The sequence below is a fragment of the Hippoglossus hippoglossus genome, chromosome 16, assembly GCF_009819705.1.
Source record: "Hippoglossus hippoglossus isolate fHipHip1 chromosome 16, fHipHip1.pri, whole genome shotgun sequence".
Classification (NCBI taxonomy): domain Eukaryota; kingdom Metazoa; phylum Chordata; class Actinopteri; order Pleuronectiformes; family Pleuronectidae; genus Hippoglossus; species Hippoglossus hippoglossus.
This window is the reverse complement of record NC_047166.1, coordinates 22,942,955-22,955,406: the sequence shown is the minus strand read 5'-3', so window position 1 is coordinate 22,955,406 and position 12,452 is coordinate 22,942,955. Positions and strand designations below refer to the sequence as shown.

General features: G+C 43.7%; 1 long non-coding RNA gene across 2 annotated transcripts in view; it reads left to right on the top strand.

The window, feature by feature from the left end:
* Window positions 1-12,452, top strand: part of LOC117777039 — a 60,458-nt gene that overhangs the window by 46,729 nt on the left and 1,277 nt on the right. Inside the window, exon 4 of one of the 2 annotated variants that reach the window (XR_004616540.1) lies at window positions 6,631-6,710. The exons of the other annotated variant lie outside the window; for it this stretch is intronic. This is a non-coding gene — a long non-coding RNA (uncharacterized LOC117777039). The remainder of the gene's footprint in view (window positions 1-6,630; window positions 6,711-12,452) is intronic. 2 annotated transcript variants of the gene reach the window in all.

The following is a 12,452-nucleotide window of genomic DNA, read 5'->3' as shown; positions in this document are numbered from 1 at the left end:
TGTGTGTGTGTGTGTGTGTGTGTGTGTGTGTGTGTGTGTGTGTGTGTGTGTGTGTGTGTGTGTGTGTGTTTGTTGAGGTGGGGGATGAGGGGGTTCACTCTCACCCTTCACCTGTTATTAGAGTCTGTCAGACACGTATGTCGCTGCAAAATGTGCTACACACACACAAAGAGACACACGGGGTCAATCCACTATCAGTCCATGCTAACTGAATCATACCACAGAAATCTGAACACATTAGTTTAATTACTATAATTACGTTGTATGTAATTGTATGATATTATGACCAAGAAGATTGGCAGTTTATATCAGCCGCTGTGTTTTATTTTAGATCGAGTTGATTTTGGCAGGGAATCTACTGGATTGTTTTACGCTGGAGAGTAAACAGGGCCCAGAAATTAAAGGCTGAAAGCAACTTTGATGCAAAAACAGCTTGTTTCACTGTCACTAGAGGAGAACCTTATTATGCCAAATGGAGAGAGAGAGAGAGAGAGAGAGAGAGAGAGAGAGAGAGAGAGGAACCTGAATAAAACAAGGTTTTGAATAAAACAAGGTTTTATTCAGGTGCTGGGATTTAGTATGTGAGGAAGATGAGTTATTGTGAAACCAAAGAGCATGTCAGTGAGTGTAAAGATTTTGGAAATGAAGAAATAATGAATCAGGCTTTGGTCACATTGAAAATACATGTTTTACGGATCAGTTCATTGTTGGTGTCGCCAATATCATGGCGCTAATGCACAAGTGGCTGTCCCACGAGCAGCCAATCTCATATATTTATAATGCACATTGGTTTAATTGATTATACCAGATGTTAATGAGACATGGCCACAATATAACTTATATTCAGGGACTTTGTGAGTCGGACTTTACACCACAATGAAAAATACCTTTTTCTGGCATAATTATAATCAAACAAAAATGAAAATCTAACAACCTGTGTGAGTCAAATATGCATTATTTTTGATTATTGTAATAGCATCATGCAGTATGACTTCAAACGTTACAATTTCTCTGCATCCACGCTGACCCCAGCTCTTTCTTTTCCTCATCTCACTGTCTCCACCTCCATGTGATTATAGTAATACTGAAGCCCTTGGGCTTTGCTTAATTAAAATACATCCTTTTTGTGTTCCCCTCGGAGTCCGGTGATAGAATAACTATGCAGTGTGGGGTTAGCTGCGTTTAGCTCCTTTAGGAGTTAACCAGTGTCGGTGTGTCAGGCAGCTAAATCAACAAAACCCTGCAAAGAGGGAAAAAGAAAGAGAGAGACGGCAAGGCGATGACATAGAAAGGGGGAAAAAAAGGTTGGGGTGAGGGTGAGGGGATCCCACATCGTGTAAACCCTCAGCTTTTCACAGAGAGCAGCGTTTTCATGCTAAGCTCTGCAGCTTGAACTGAAATCCTCTCACTTATCCTCAAATCCAAGATGAAATACTGTCAGATGTAGTGTGATCCGGGGAATTTGGTGTAAGACTGACAGGCAGGGCAGAGAGACGTATGAGTGACGGATACTGAGCACACAAGTGAGTGTGTGTGTGCGTGCGTGTGCGTGTGTGTGCGTGTGTGTGCGTGTGTGTGTGTGCTCGGAGGAGGAGTAGAGACAGAGTGGACGGTATTGCGAGGGGAGGAGATTTAATACAATGATTTGTCAGAGGCATAGTGAGTGACTCATGTCGATTTGATGCCTGGTAACCAAGGACACCGTGAAGAATAAATCACATAAACTAAACTGTACTGTCCTTTATTTATTTCTCACATCAGAGGATTTATTTTAAAACCAAAGTTTCCCTCATTTAAAACATATGTACATTTTATTCAGAGAAAAAAAAAATACTGTAAATGGCACGATTTATGTGTCCCTGTGGGATCTGTGTGTGTTCTGCAGTTGAATATGTTATGTGGGGCACTGGGGCTGATATTTGGAGGGTGTGTACATCCCTCATCTCTGAATAGCTCTAAGGCACGGGCAGGAAATGGAGTCCTAGCATTTTGTTTTGCATCAGTGCTCCTCTTTATTAGAGGGGAACAGAATAGGCATAGAATAATAATTGGAAAATTGTAAACTTGCTTTCATTATAATTAGCGAGATCACAGGACGCAATAATCCAATTATTTTACTTACAAGCAAGTTTCCTCATCGCTCCACAATGTGTTGCAGGATGTGTAACCTCATCCCACATGGACATGCCAGTGAGAACGGCAAAACTCAGGCCGTCTCCCTCCCGGTCGTCTCTGCCCCTCTTACATGTAAACACCAGCATGCTTGAGTGTGCTCAGACAGCTGAACATACACTGACGTATGAACAGCCATTTAGGGCCACCAGACACGCACATAAACACACATGTGCACGCAACTCAACAACATACAAATAATTGAGTAAGATTTGCTGGTACATTAAGTTTAATGTGTTTGACATTCGGCGGGGGGAAATGGTGGGCATGAGGTAGGAGTAGCCGCGCCACGTCTTTCTTCAATCAGGGCACTGCAGGGCTTCAGTTTACAACCCGGACGCAAACACGGGGCCCGTCAAAGCTAATTAGCGCTGTTGCAAATGGATGCAGGTCATGGCTCTCAGCGGATTGGTCCACAGAGGGGTCGCCAAGGGTCAAACCTCCAGTATGGAATGATATAAACAATCATCTATAGACCACAAACCAATCAATCCCTTTTAACACTATCCACTTCCTGCTTGGCTGCTCTCAGAGGTCAGAGGTCAATGTACAAAAAGACAACTGAGCCGGTGGGTTTGGGAGTGGGAGGCACATGCTGCTGATTATCTATTCACTTATGTTTATGCCAGCAGAATATCAAAGGCATGAAAAATAAACTCTTTGATATCATCTGTTAAGTATTTATCTCTTTGTGTGTCTCCTGGTTTATTCATTCACACTCAATTTAATCATCCATTTATTACTTGTCATCTCTTGATGGTATTTTAACATTGTAAAATAAAGCATCACACCTTAAGACGCTAACTGTTCATTCGTGAATTACATACATAACATACCGGCCAATAACAAGCAAGAGAAATAAGACGTGAACGTTTTTTTTATTTTTTCATACTACAGCGTGTGTTTTTCTGCAAGCTGAATAAAGCCACTTCAGCATCAACATGAAGTTCCGCAATTAGCTGAGCGGAGAGAAAAGGACAGAAAGACTGGGGGGGGGGGGGGGCGACAGAGGGAGTAGGGAAGGAGAAAGATGGAAACCAAAGCTTGAGGAATTGAATTACCGGAGCCTTTTCTCATTATCATTTAGCCGTCTTTTATGGGCCACCAGTAAGAGATGATGTTCCCATGACCCCGCACAATGCACAGACATATTATTCAATCCTGCCGCGATGAAATTCCTGCAAATAAAACCTTTGTGCCGGGCAACAGCTAATTATTTGACAGATTGGCCCCCTTCTGACTCAGGTTACAGTGTGGAGTGGACGTGTTTTAGTCCCCCCCCCCCCACCTACCCCCCTCGTCCCACGCACACACACATGCACACGCACGCACACACACTACACCATACCACCAGCACCAGCCACTAGCCCACTCTTCCCCCGGCCTCAGTGCAGAGAGGGGCCACTTTGAGAAAATCCCAGAGGGCCTCATTCTTTTCAGGAGATTATATATTTCAGCCCCCTCCCCTCATCCCTCCCCCTCCTCCTCCCGACCCATCTATCCATCCAAAATCAGGGGAGCGTGGTGTGTGTGTGTATATGTGTGTGTGTACAGGGGGGGGTCTGTGTGTCAGTGACAGCAGTCATTTCATAGTTTAAAGGGGGTTCTCAAGCAGAAATATTTAATCTTCCCACGAAAATAAAGTTGATGGTGGAGGACTGAAAAGGAGAACGGGAAGGAGAGAGAGAGAGAGAGAGAGAGAGCGAGAGAGAGAGAGAGAGAGAGAGAGGTATAAAAAAAGCACACATGTTGTGTTACTCTTAATTTACACTATTTTGAAGGACCACTGTACTTTTGCATCTCGTGTATTATTTTTGTAATACCACATTAGAGCGTTGGTGGGGTGGTATTAGTGGATTCAAGTTTTGGGTGGGCATGCCTTTGGCTTTGATTCAGTCCACTAATAACAACAGTTTGTCATTAGTGTTCGGACATGGACCACCAAGATAAATGCCAGCACATGTTTAAATGATCTTGAGAGTAATGGTATTTTCCTTCAGTCCTTTCCCTCCCCATAAAGATCCCTTGTTGACTCCACGTCGCCGACATTTTGAGTTATCAGCGCAGGTTTAATCTTTACCACAGTTTAATTTGCACCAATGCAGATGATATCATTTGAGAAGGAGAATGTTAAAAGAGGTGAAAACAAAACAGACAAAACAAGGTATCAATTTAGTTAAATAATGAATATATGTCATGTTATCAAACTCCATTCAGGAAAATAAAGAAGTTAAAAGATAATAAAATGAAATAAAGTAAATATGAGGGAATACAGTTTTACAGCTTCTCAGTGAAAATATAATTAATAAGCGTACCTGCAATTATAGAACTATTATTTAACTCTATCTATATATAGCCAGTATATTTTATTAGAAATATAAAAATTGTAAATATTACTCGCAATAATCTTGTTTCTAAGATTTTCAAGAAATATTGTGAAAAAATATTGAATATATTAACATTACACTATATTATATTAGGTAACAAATGCATTATTCCATGTTTAAATGTATATGTTTATATTTTGACCCTGTTAAGTGTTAAAATTGAAACTGAAACAGTGAATAATTATAATCCTGATAGTAAGTGCTCGTAAAACACACATCACTTTTACCTACAACTAACACAACTAAAACAAGGAACTGCAGCTACTATTTAGGGCAGTTCTGCTGAACTGCTGTCGGAAATTGTCATAGCAGAATATTTCTAAAAGAAGGAATCGACAATAATGAAACCAGTGAAAAATGGAAGTTGGATTCCAATTTAAAGGAAATGTAAATGTGTGTCAGGTGAGAAATAGTAGTTGTATCCAAAGTTGCTCTCATCAACTGGAGGATGTCTGACGGCCCTCTGCAGGTTTATGAAATCATGCCACCCACGACACTCTGGTTTGAACAAACTTGCTCATCACAGACCAAAAAGCATGTTAGCTTTTCTGCCAGAAAGTTGACTAACTCCCCACCTTCACGCTCTCGTTCTCCACCTTCAGTAGTCAAATGCTCTGTGCGCTCCCGTTTCATGTCTGGGTTGCTCGAATACTGTGTTCACCTGGCATGAACCCAAGCGAGCGGAGCCTGGAGTATTCATTGCTCAACCCGGGTGAAGGTCATGGAGTCCAGCCCTTCCCTGCTCCGCTCCCCAATGAGCAAACATATGGTCACGGAGCACCTTGAACATGTTTGGGTGACCACAACTACTTGGCCTGCGCTGCTACAGCAAAAGAGACAGGGGCACTGAAGGAGGTTCAGAGCCACCTTGCTAAAGCAGAGCAAGGATAAGGAGGGAGTGTGAGGCTGCCAACAGCGGCCATCATCAGTCACTGGTTTCCCGTACACAGGTAAAGCCATGTGAAGTCGCCTGGCGAGACAGAGACGTGGGCCTCCGCAGACGTTCGGGCTCGCCTCTCCTCCTCCCCTGTTTCTGTTGTTATAAATGTGTGCAATCATAAGGTGCAATATCATCACCCTGTTGTTCAAACAGCCAAGCCTCGTCTAATCGCTTCCACGTTTCCTCAGTGCTAAGCTCATTAGTGGGTGACCTAAAGGCATGTCGGAAAAAAAGACAAGCGAGAAACCAAAAAAAAAAATCTTTGTATAATGGATGCTTGCTGTTTTGAGATAGTAAAAATAAACAGGTCTGCGGCTTTGGTAATAAATATGCTGTAAACTTCGGCTCAGAGTGTGAGTTCATCACAAACGTCTCGCTAATAACCCGACGTGTGTGTGTGCATGTATTCTCAGTGTACAGTATGCGTGCGAGTGTGCCGGGAATTTCAGCTTGTGCGTGAGTCTGTCGTGTCATTTGCATGTGTGTGTGTGTGTGTTTGTCTTTGAGCTGGCTGAGGGTGGCGGCGGAGCGTTGGCAGGGATTGGGGGTGGTGGGGCGGGTGGGGCGGGTGGTGTCGAAGATGATGACTCGCTGTTAGACTCCGCGAATGGGGATGTGAGAGTCTCTCTGGTGTCTGAGCGTCCGGCCCAGGTGGCGACTGGAAGGCCGACTTCATTAGCCTTAAAGAGGAAACAAAGGAAGATGCGTCGTGAAAAAAAAAGTGCCATCCCTCATCTGCGAGGCCACCGCCTGACACATTAGGAATCTGTATGCTCAATTAACCACTGGCAGGCTCATTTTTCCTCTCCTTCCCTCTCTCTCTTCCCCTTACTCTCGGCCGAACAGCACAGAGCGATCACACTAGACTTAATACATAGCAGGTTTATGACATTCTACACTGACAACATATTTAATTCAGTGGGAATATATGTTTTAATTGAGTTTTATTTGAAGTAAGCAGATATAAAACGTTGGAACACTTTAATGTGTGAAAGTAAAAAAAAAACCGCTCATGTTGTAATTGTAGCAATTTGTCACTTCGATTAAATAAAACAAAAGTTGTTGAAAATGCTTTTAAAACTTTTTCTCTATATACAACAAATCCACAACTGCCTCTATTGTTCATTTCAGGAGGAAGGGGGAAGTCGGATGCCTGGGAGGAAAAGAAGTGGCATGCCAAAAACACATTAATCCTCAAGTTCAATTTGCACGTGAGTTCTATTATTAGGTCTCCTGTTGCTGAGAAATGTGGGGGGGGAATTTACACAGGAATTTATACATAGAAATTGCAACATGGCAGATTTATAGATTTATGGTTTATTACATATCAGATCTGTAGTATATTTGGGCCTCATAGGCCTTGATACTGACACATGATGCTAACTCATGCATTACAGCAGAGCTCAATATAGATATACAGTATGTGATAAATGAGACTTAGCAACCAAGCCAGAAGTGGTGTGTTTTTCTTTGTCAAAACCTGGTGCCTACATTGCCCACAATGCAACAGTTCAGTTGGTGATTTGCTTGTGTTATGCTGTTGCTAATGTGGCTAATATGGCATCAAGCGGCCTACAGAGGTGTGTTAATATCACTTTGTTTTTCACTCCACATCCCATATTTTCATTTTTTCATGTTCTTTTTTATGTTAATTCTGTACTGAGTGAAGTTCAACATGGACCGAATCATTTGCACTTGTTTCACTGTCTGTACAGCCCTGCTATAAATGAAATATACACATTTGAAATCCAGACTGAATCTTTTATTCTTCTGTGTGAATCCTTCTCTGCTTCGTCATACCTTTTACACTCCAGTATCAAATAACACAAGTCAAGTGACATCACTTAGGGCAGTTTATCAGATTTTAAACATCTACTTTTATAGACTGAATACCATCTTTTACACTTTTGCAGTAATGCTCCCATTACCTATAAACAGACTGATGTGTAAAAAAGGTGTTCCTCTTTAATGGGTGCTGATATAATGCATCAGTGAGTTTCATGTGACATATACCTGCACACGAACGGGTTCCAAAACCACCATTTTTTATGGACAATGACCTTGACCCCCGTCTGCTCCTTTCATTAACATGAACATGCACACACCCAGGAGTCAAACATACTCCTTTCCCTACAAATGGTGTCCTGAACTGGCTGGATGACCCGAGGATCCTTATCTTCCCATCAACCTCCTGTGAAAAATGACAAAGTGCAACACGGCCGTGGCTGGGGTGGGGTTTAAGGTTGTGTAAGGAGGAGTGTGGGGGGCGGGCAGGGGGGGGGGGGGGGGGGGGGGGGGGGGGGGGGGCACTGTGATACGCATCAGCCTTTGATTAACGAGGTGAGCTGGGTGCTCTTTAAAATCACAGGGGTCACGGCTTAAGAGGCCTCCATCTAACACTTCGCCACACTTCACAGGACCAACTTCTTCGTATTATCGGACACGCCCCCTCTCTCCCTCTCTTTTATCCCCCCCCCTCCCTTCTCTCTGCCTCCCTCTCTCTGAGGGAGAGAGGTCTATCAGAGAGATGAAAAATGGCGTGCAGCTGGCCGAGCACTTCCTTCCCCTTGTCAGGGTCAACAGTTCACTATGCTGATAGAGACCCTCACACCTCCATTAATAAGAGCTCTCCTGCACTCACACAGGTCGCCTTGCTGCATCGCTGGGCGACCATCACTCCTACCTTTGTCTGGATGTTCCATCATTGCATTCCTCCATCCCTGCATAAGTCAGTCTTTTCTTCTGTGAGGGGGTGGGTGATGACTGACAGCTGGTTCTAGTTTGTGTAGGTGGCCTGCACCAGTAGAAGTCGAACAGTGAATCCACGACCTGTGTAATTATTCTGTAAATATCTGTCCAGAGATGATTGTGTTTCATTTTTTCAGTCATTTTCATTCTCCATCTAAAATCTTTCATGCATGTTTATACTTCCTGTGGGAAAGACCCGTGTCAAGTAATTTTACACGTTAACGTTTTATCCTGGAAAATAACCTGTTCCAACACGTTACCCAACATTTTCAACATGCTCAAGACTTTTGAATGGTATAAACACATGTGACCATTACTCATTATTGCATGTGGCCTTGCATTGGGCTTTTGGGTGTTTTCATTTTCTGTCAACATCAGTTTTTCAGGTGCTTTTCTCTTCCTCAAAGTCCCCAGTGGCTTCAAATGACAAAAAATAACTTCTATTTAAGAATATTCAAGTCTGCACTGGAATGAGTGTGTTAACTAATGTGTAAACTTTTTGACATCAGCTTTATTGCCAGCATTAGCAGAATGGATTGACAGCAGAGGCCGGCCAGGTCAGATTTAAAGTGCATCCAAAAAGAGGCGCTAATCATAATGCTGAGCTTGTTGAGCTGCTAATTGTATCTATTGTGAGGATGCAGAGTGCCTGATCAAAGGGCCCGAATGTATACGTGTGTGTTTGTGTGTGTGCTGGCCTGTACTGATTAAGAGGAGAATTAGCCCACCATCCTGAGGAGGGAGGCAACCAGAGGGGTTCAGGGAGAGAAGAGAGGGGGGGTGATGGTGGTGATGGTGCAGGAGGAGGAGGAGGGGGGGTTTGGTGTCCCCCTCCTGGAGACGAGCCCTGACCTTCTCATTTCATCCTCATTAGTATCTCATGTCAACAGAGCAGCCACTCCTTAATCATCTGCTATCATCCCAGGCCGACGCGGACACAAGCTCACACACACACACACACACACACACACACAAATAAAGACAGATAAACACAAACTAGCACACACGTCTGCTCTCAATGACACATTCACATGTATGAAAAAACATGTGTATATATGTAAATGACTATATGATGCACTGCATGTTATTAATATTACTTGTCCTCCAAACAATCGGACTTACCTCTGGAAACAATAATCCTGCAGTTACAGAGTAATTCAAGTTATTTTAAAGTTTATAACTATACAACCTGCCCTCTCAGCACTGCTCAGTGAAGTGTCACCACATTAACTCAATTATCTTTATTTCATTTCCACACAACAAATTCAATAGTATGTTTTGTCTGTGTTGTTCTTATGAGATGGTGTGGCGGACAGCACCGCAGCAGAGGGTGGGCTCGTCTGTCTGTGTCGGCCTCAGCCCCAGCAGGGTCGGGAAGGGGGGAGCGGGGGCTCGGGGTGCCAGCACAAATGAGCTCCATTCATTTCCCCCCACTTCGGCATATGGTGGCCCATTGTCCTCGGCCACAGAGCCAGAAGTGATGCAATTTGTTGGCATGTCCTGTCATTTCACAAACTGCCCATCCCACCGAGGGCCCCGGCCAGCAGAAGACAAGCAAGGGCAGCTTGTTGTTTCACCCGATCCACACACAACACGTGTATTTTGTGTGTGTGTGTGTACTGGAGATCATCCAGAACTGGTAACAACAGCTCCAACACCTACAAACACAATAAAGACATATGTAGTCATTTGCACAAATATTTTTGATGAACAGAAGAAAGACAGAAACAACAGGATCAATCAGAGTAAATCGTCTTGGAGATTATAATGTACAGTATCTGTGTCAATCCCTGTTGTTTCCCCCTGTTGTAAAAATAGCTTATCCTTATTTACAGAATAAGATCTAATCTGATTTGCACTCTAAGACAAGATAGGCTCCTGCTTCATGTTATGCAAAGACATCAGTCTTGGAAAAACAACACATATGTTGAAAAAAAACAAGAAAACAAGCGTTAATGACATGAAATCAAAACCAGCATACAAAGAATAAACAGTGAAACCACAGATACACGAGTGAGAGTGAAGCGGGCAGCTCATCCGTGGCCTGTTCCTGGTTTCACTATGCCGAGCGTGAAGCTCCTGTCTGACACTGAGGGGGAAGGAGTCTTTTTAACTTCCTGAAAAAGCAAACTTTTGACATGATGTGCACAATATGAGCAATGCAGCAGCAGAAGGAAAGAAAGAAGTGTCTAGACATGATTGCATTTAGGTCAGACAGAGGAAAACGTATGATCACACACAGTCATGCACAAAGAAAAAAAAAACAACAGTGTATGGTGTTGACAGGCGTGTGGTTGGCCGGGGTCAAACGTCACTGAACCCATTCCACACTAACATTTCTGTGTGTGTGTGTGTGTCTGTGTGTGGGTGTGCGCTTCACGGCGTGGTGTCGCTCAATACTGGTTGTGTCGGTTGGAGGTTTGCTTCTCATCGTCCGCACAGTGTGTGACCACGCCCTGCTTGCAGCCGTGTGCACGCTCTCTTGGCGTGTGATGGGAGCGTGGGCTTTCCCACTGAGAGGAAATCAACAGAGAGGAGCACCTTCAGAACCGGAGTCGGCTTCACTTCAGCAGCGCTCTGAAGATTGATGACGTTGCTCCCAGTTTCTGCGGCTGTAAGGAACAAGTGGCCCTCAGAGGCTCATTATACCTCGGTGAGATTTGGAGAATGGAGTGACACCGCTCCTGACTACCAGATTTATCCTTTGAATTGGACCTGGTTGCTCTTTCACAAATGTCAGCTGGAGAACTGTACCGAACGCCAGCTATGTGATTTCATGACTTCGGCTGAAAACCCCCCCGCTGAAGGCGAGAAACATTGTGGCACAAATAGAACAAGATAATAGACTTTTTGTTTATTTGTCACATGCAAAACCAGTCAGATAATCTTTGTCTGTCACACAAACATTTAGCCGGGCTAACTGTGGTCCATCTAATACCCCATGTCCCTGACCTCAATCCTGGCCACACTTCTCTACCCCCCCTGCTCTGTTCTTCCAGCCACCATGCTGTGGTAGCAGAGATCCCTCTTCAGTCCTATCCTTAACCCCATTTGTACCCTCTGCACCCCCACTCACCCCCCCACCCCAACCTGTCAGGCACCGGCTTCCCATGTCCATCACCGGGTGATGGATGAGGTGGAAGGTCGTCACCCCACTCTTCAGAGTTCACAGATCCCATCAGCCGTGCGGACACCCCCAAATCATAGCAGAGGGGGGCGTGGCGGAAATCATATGTTTGGGGAAGAGAAAACATGGAACAGGGATGTGTCACAGTGCAAAATTTGGTTTCACGGAGACGTGTCACAGGCAATATACATATCATTCATAAAGTATTTACTTTTAGATTTCAAAGTACTTATCAAATCATCTTGTACTTTTGTTTACCTGGTTTCATGGCAGGAGTTTCAAACTCTTGGGATTCGGCAGCGTTTACTCAAAATAGCAATGAAACAGTTAACACAAGTAAAAGATTGTTTGTTATGTCCGAATTGTTCAGGTAAAGTGTGAGGATTTATTGTGTTTTCCAAATAACAGGACAACTTATTATTAAATAGATATCTGGCACGGAGTAGAAAAATAGAAATGATTTGGCAAAAGGTAATTTTCCTTAAAAAGCAATGAAAGTGTATTGCACCCTGGTATAAACTAGTGAAGTGTCTCACCCCTGACTGACCTTAAATTGCCTCTTGAGGCCCATGGCGTTGTAGGAAAAACAGTATATTCCATGGGGTCATTTCACATGTGTCCTGGTAAACAAAGCTGCAGCATATGATTGGTGTTTAAATCGCCGAGGGAACTGGCGCAGGCAAACTGATCCTGGGTGAGTCCGTCCCCAGTTTTCCAGGAACAGAGCACATGGCGGCCACAGGAGGCAGGGTTTTCTCTCAGTCATATCAAATTGATATAGTATACATGGACAAGAAAAATAAACAATACACAATAGTGTCAAGCGTGGCCACTGACAGGAGCATAGATCAATGTTATATCCCGCTTTTGCAAAAATACCTAATTCCCCTTATTTAATCAAGCTTCTCCTTGCTCTGGCCCCTTTGGCTGATTTATAACACCCGCTGCCTTTATGAGTACCTGTTTCATTTTCTTGTCTCTGCTCTGACACCTAAAGTGATAGGAATTTTATGCTTTTGATAACAATATGAGTTTCGCTTTGGCCCCGGAATTCATGGCCCTGTCAGTGGCCAATAAA